At 40.3% G+C, this 6,652-nt stretch overlaps 1 pseudogene; it reads right to left on the bottom strand.

Moving 5' to 3' along the window:
- Positions 1-5,286: 5,286 nt before the first annotated feature.
- LOC116527873 lies at positions 5,287-5,382 on the bottom strand (annotated as a pseudogene).
- Between the last annotated feature and the right edge of the window lie 1,270 nt (positions 5,383-6,652).

Genomic DNA, 6,652 nt, shown 5'->3' with positions numbered 1-6,652 from the left:
AGGAGTTTGAGACCAGCCTGGTCAACATGCTGAGACCCCATCTCTACTAAAATTTAAAAAATAATCAGGGCTAGTGGCACACACCTGTAATCCCAGCTACTTGTGGGGCTGAGGTAGGAGAATCGCTTGAACCCAGGAGGCGGGGATTGCAGTGAGCCAAGATCATACCACTAAACTCTAGTCTGGGTAACAGAGGGAAACATAATCTCAAAAAAAAAAAAAAAAAAAAAAAAAAAAAAAAAAAAAAAAAAAAAAAAAAAAAAAAAAAAAGAAAAAAAAAAAAAAAAAAAAGAAAGAAAGAAGAAAGAAAGGAAGGAGGGAGGGAGGGAAGGAAGGAAGGAAGGAAGGAAGGAAGGAAGGAAGGAAGGAAGGAAGAAAGGGCCGAGCATGGTGGCTTATTCCTGTAATCACAGCACTATGGGAGGCTGAGGGGGGTGAATCACCCGATTCAAACTTTTATTTCTACAAGTTTGCTTTTTTTTTTTTTTTTTTTCATAAGAATAGTTTTTAATTCATGTTCTCACAAGCAATGCAGTGGGCAGGCAGGCTGCCTTGAGCCCTTTCCAGTCTTAAGTAACTTATCCTAATCTTGGATGTGCTCATACAGACTGTCGATTTGGGTCCAAAAGTATCTGGAAAGGTCTCCCTGCTTTGCTTTCAATGTTGGTGTCAATAGCCCATTTTCAGTGGAAAATGCCTCTGGATGAAGAAAAATGGTTTTGATCTGTTCAAAGGATTTAAGGCCACTTTCTTTCCCAATTTTCTGCATGTCTTCTAAAACAGCTTTTCCTACAACTTGGTTTTGGCACAGTTCCTCAAAGGAGTCCTTCACTCCAAGCTTGGCTGCAAACGAGGGAAGTGTACCTGTGTCAGGAGTTTGAGACCAGCCTGGCCAACATGGCAAAACCCCATCTCTACTAAAAATACAAAAATGAGCTGGGCGCTGTGACAGGTGCCTGTAATCCCAGCTACTTGAGAGGCTGAGGCAGCAGAATTGCTTGAACCTGGGAGGCGGAGGTTGCAGTGAGCCAAGATCATGCCGCCGCACTTCAGCCTGGGTGACAGGGCGAGACTCTGTCTCAAAAAATAAAATAAAATAAAATAAAATATAAACCAAATAAAATACCACAGGAATACCCTGAAGAGAAGGGTTACTTTGGCCATGAGGCAATTTCACAACTCCTTCCATGTCCTTGTAGATTACTCCAAGGGACTGAAATGAGGGAAGGGTGACAACACCACATGACAAATGCACAGCAGGTTGAACTATACTCCTGGGCAATGGAGGGTGAAGCAAGAGGGCAGTTCAAGGGATGCAACCTCTATTCGAGCCCCACAAGACCATGGCTGTGACCCTCTCTGCAGTATCCAAGACTCAGACATACGCAGAGAATAATTTTGAAATCTACACGTGACACAGAATTGAGAAGAATGATTGAAGTGTTGTCTTGCCCTGAAATTCTATTTCTACAAGTTTGCTTTAAACATGCATTCTACGTTGTATCCCTTAAGGGAACATTTGCTTTCTACTACCATGTCTTTGTGTTTAAATACATTTGTAATTAAATCCAAGTGACTTGGAAAATGGAGTTTCTAAGAGAACATATCAATGACTTGATATTCTGGAATGTTAAATATGTTACAAAGTAAATTCATGATGCCAGAGTTAAAAACAAAAACATACAAACCAAACATTCAAAATTCCTTTTTCAAACACAAGCTGTGCTGTCATCCTTTTATTACCATAACATGATTTTTATTAAACTCTTACTTTTATTTCATTTACATGATTAGACCTAAAATCCACATTTTAACTGCACCATGAAAAGACCATTAGCCAATTTATACTTACTCAGTGGTTGAAACGAAGTAGTAAAAACCATTTTGCCTTTCCTCTCTCTCTCTCTCTTTCTCCTTCCTTTCCTTTTTCTCCTTTTCCTCTTTTATTCCCCTCTCCTTTCTTCCACAAACATTCATCCTAGTATGAGCCTGAAGCTTTTCTATGTGCACACATTTGCAATATATGATACTTAGATTCAAGCATACTTAGCCATGTCCAGAATAAGTGTAATATGATGCAGTTGACCTATTGTAATATCCATCCGCACATCTCACATGTTTTTAAACTCTCATTTTGGTCCATTCATCTTTGGATACTGACTCACCACCATGCAGTTCCTGATTAGATTATTGTTCATCCCTACTTTGAAAGCAAAATAAGAGTGTGCTCAGCTGACTCTTTAGTGAGTCAGTGGACCCTCTCTTCATTTTCTAATTCTAGTTCTACTTCAGGATTGAATAAGCAATTCTCTATCCAGCAATTGTAATTAAACCCATTAATTTAAAAAGTACACATAGACCTTAACACATCAATTAAAATGGTTGTAGATTATGCCTAATAAAGCATGGGAATCAAATAAGTAGTTCTATGTACAAAGGCTAAAATAGAAAATAAAACTGAGTATGTTTAATGTAGCTGATATATCACTATGGACCTGCTTCCATGTCTTCTGCTGTTTTTAGAAATGATTTTCTTCTGTTGCTTTTGTTGTTGTTGATATTTGATAGGCTGCCCAGGTCTTCTAAAGTAAGGACAAAAGATAAGAATTTGTTAGCTCTTGTACATGATGTTTATTAACATCCCAATGACACATGAAAAAGTGTCTGTAAGGGTATCTTTTATACTTGAGTTTCTCTTGTCTGGGCACAGTGGCTTATACCTGTAATCCCAGCAATTTGGGAGGCTGAGGTAGGAGGATCGCTTGAGCTCAGGAGTTTGAGACCAGCCTGGGAAACATGGTGAAACCCCATCTCTAGTAAAAATACAAAAATTAGCTGGGCATGGTGGTGCCCACCTGTAGTCCCAGCTACTTGGGAGGCTGAGGTGGGAGGATTGCTTGAGCCTGAGAGGTTGAGGCTGCAGTGAGCAGTGATCACGTCGCTGTACTCCAGCCTGGGTGACAGAATAAGACCCTGTCTAAAAAAAAAAAAAAATAGTTCCTGTAAGTCATTCATTGTAAAATAAACTAGAAAATCCTGTATGTTTAGCTAAACTACTTTGTAAAATGAAGTCAAGGGTAAATCTTAACAAATTTATCTGAATACAGATTAGGACTTTCCTATTTATTTTTAGGATAATTCTTGGTGGTGCTGACAATGGGTGGGAAGTAGCCCCTATTTTAAAGATCTGAACACATGTGCACAGGCCTTACTATGACACAGTCATTCTTTCTGGTCCAAGAATCATAATTGCCAAAATCCTATAGCAGGGAAGGCCAGTGATTCTTTTAGACAGGTGCATCTTTGGGGGGACTTCACAAAAAGAGAGAGCACACTGGCATTTCTTCCCTCTTCTACATGGGATGGAGCCAAGTGAAGGCGGGCAGTCAGAGCACCCCTTAGAGAATCGAGGGGCTAGCCAGAAACAGGTGAGGGACCTTCACTCCTTGGCCAGATGCTTGCTGGGCTGGAGGAATGTGTAGGCCTGCCCAGTGCTACTACAGGAGTGGAAGTCAACTGAGTTTTGGGGAGAACAAGGGTTTGATAGAGGCGGGAGGCAGGCAAATACCTAGGTAGATAGGTGCAGGTCCTGGTGAAAACCAAACTTCAAGATGGAAACTGTCCCAGGTAAATACTCAGACCGGATTGAGAACCTCCCTTCCTGTTTGGTGCACTTTCCTCTGATTGATTCCTACCCTTCACCTATTTTACATATACCTACCCTTTCCTAATTGGTTTTCAACACTGTTGTGTCCACCTTTGAGTGGTGTCTTTGCTATGACTTTTTTGCATACTCACAAACCAATCAACACATACTCCCTATTCTGAGCCCATAAAAAACCTGGGGCTTAGCCATATTGGGGAAATTTCCTGTCCTTTGGGTATGAGAACTACCTCCACCCCCTGCCATGTCCCCTCCTTTTGCTGAGAGCTTTCCTTTCACTTAATAAATTCTATTCCACTTTTTGATGTCTGTGTACCTAATTCTTCTTGGTTGTGAGACAAGAACCCAGACTTAGCTGACCTAAGGAGCAAAAATCCCACATCAGGTCTTCTGGAGTTTGAAAGGTATAGAGGAACTAGAGCAACCTCCAGTGGCAGGGCAATGACAGAAGGTTGCTGTGGGAGCAATTATACTGTCATTGTTTGGCATACGGTTACCCATGAACCACGAGGACACTATGGAGACTGTTTACCAGATGGAGTAAAAGGACAGGCCATGTACCATTTCCTCAGTGCTGGTCCTGCCTGTCAACTGTCATAGAAGATGGGAGGAATAGGGATGAGAAGAGAGGGCAGGAGATTTAAATTGGATGAGAAATTAAAGTTTAATATAAACTGAACTAGAATTTTTCATAGCTGAAATGAGACTCTTCTCACATCTGAGAATGGCACCAAAGCTAAGAGATCTGCCTGAAATGTTATCCAGGGGCCAAGAAGGTAGAATTGCTTGTTCGAAAGTAGCAGTGGAAAAGAAAAAGCAGCTTACTGATTATAATAACCAACTCAGCCTATTCAATAAATCAGTTATACAGTTTATTTTAAAAGTAAGTTACTGTACTACCTATGGTCTAACCTTGCATATATATATATATATATATATATATATATATATATATGTAAAACTTAAGAAGAAAAAATTAAAAACAAATAAAAAATAAAAGAAACTTGAACCTGAATTTAATCTAGTCTCTTCAACAAACTACCAGCTTACAGGAAATATGGGCAATTGCATAACCCATTAATGACACCAGGAGAAAACTGTCAGCCCAATCTTGAATGTAAGAAATTCAACAGGACAAACAGCCTTTTTCAATGAACACATACCATTTTACAAAGTTAATTCATGATACCAGAAAGGGTATCATGACATCAGGAAAGGGAGGAAAGACAAGGGAAGGGGAACTGTCATACATTAACATAGAATTTTTTTAAAAAATTTTAATTTTTGGATGAGCATGTTGGCTTACCCCTGTAATCCCAGCACTTTGGGAGGCTGAGGTGGGTGGATCACCTGAGGTCAGGCGTTCAAGACCAGCCTGGCTAACATGGTGAAACCCCATCTCTACTCAAAAATAAAAACAAAACCAATACAAAAATTAGCCAAGTGTCATGGCGCGTGCCTGTAGTCCCAGCTACTTGGGAGGCTGAGGCAGGAGAATCACTTGAACCCAGGAGGCAGAGGTTGCAGTGAGCCAAGATTGTGCCATTGCACTCCATCCTGGGGGATACAGTGAGCTTCCATCTCAAATAATAATAATTATTATTATTATTTTAATAAATAAATTTATTTTGGAACGCTTCACAAATTTGCATGTATTCCTTGGCCATGCTAATCTTCTCTATATCCTTTCAACTTTAGTATGTGCTGCCGAAGCGAGCACAAAACAGACTTAAGAGAATATGTAAAATATGTAATGTCTGCACTGTTTGAATTTTTATTTGAACAGCCATAAATACTCTTCAGACAATCAAGAAAAGTTAACCTTGGACTGGATATTAAATATTATTCTTTGAGGGCATGCCAATGTTACTGTTATGTTTATTTTTCAAGTTCTTATGCATTAGGGAAGCATACTGAAGTATTTATAGGTAGAGAAATATGATGACTGGGATTTGTTTTAAAATACTCCATGGTAAAAGAAAAAATGTGAGAATTTAGGGGGTGGGGAAGGATTCATAAAAAAAGAATAGCAGAGTGTAAATAATTATTGAAGCTGGGCAATAGGTACATATGGCTTTATTATGTTGGTCTATTTTCCTTTTATATTTTTTTTTTAGAGACGGGGTTTCACCATGTTGGCCAGGATGGTCTTGATCTCCTGACCTTGTGATCTGCCCACCTCGGCCTCCCAAAGTGCTGGGATTACAGGCATGAGCCACCACGCCTGGCCCTGGTCTGTCTATTTTCACATGTGAAATTTTCCATAATAAAAGGTTTAAAGTTCAGGAGCCATGGCTAATGCCAGTAATCCCAGAAGTTTGGGAGGCTGTGGTGGACAGATCACTTGAACTCAGAAGTTCCAAGACCAGCCTGGGTAACATGGTGAAACCTCATCTCTACAAAAAATACAGAAATTCACCAGGTGTGGTGGCATATGCCTATAGTCCCAACTACTTGGGAGGTTGAGGTGGGAGTATTGTTGAGCCCAGGAGGCTGGGGCTGCAGAAAACCATGATCACAGCACTGTACTCCAGCTGGGGCAAGAAAGCAAAACTCTGTCTACATATCAGATAGCTTGATTTTATTTTTTAAGGTGTGAATATGATATGGCATAATGAAGTTAACCTCAGTTTTGAATACTGGCTACATCTTTTATCAGCTATATGACTTAGGAAAGTTGCTTAACCCTTACAAGCTCCATTTTTTCTACTGCCAAACACAAATTATAATTCTTCTTGGCCAGGCTTGGTCTCACACCTGTAATCCCAGCGCTTTGGGAGGCTGAGGTGGGCAGATCACTTGAGGTCAGGAGTTCAAGATCAGCCTGGCCAACATGGTGAAACCCTATCTCTACTAAAAATACAAAATTAGCTGGATATGGTGGTGCATACCTGTAATCCCAGGTACTCAGGAGGCTGAGGCAGGAGAATGACTTGAACCCAGAAGTGGAGGTTGCAGTGAGCCTAGATGGTGCCACTGCACTCCAGC

The sequence above is a fragment of the Sapajus apella genome, unplaced genomic scaffold (assembly GCF_009761245.1).
Source record: "Sapajus apella isolate SASKATOON/1434 unplaced genomic scaffold, GSC_monkey_1.0 scaffold2, whole genome shotgun sequence".
In the NCBI taxonomy this organism is placed as follows: Eukaryota; Metazoa; Chordata; class Mammalia; order Primates; family Cebidae; genus Sapajus; species Sapajus apella.
The sequence above is the reverse complement of the archived record's forward strand: the minus strand, read 5'-3'. Positions and strand labels throughout refer to the sequence as shown.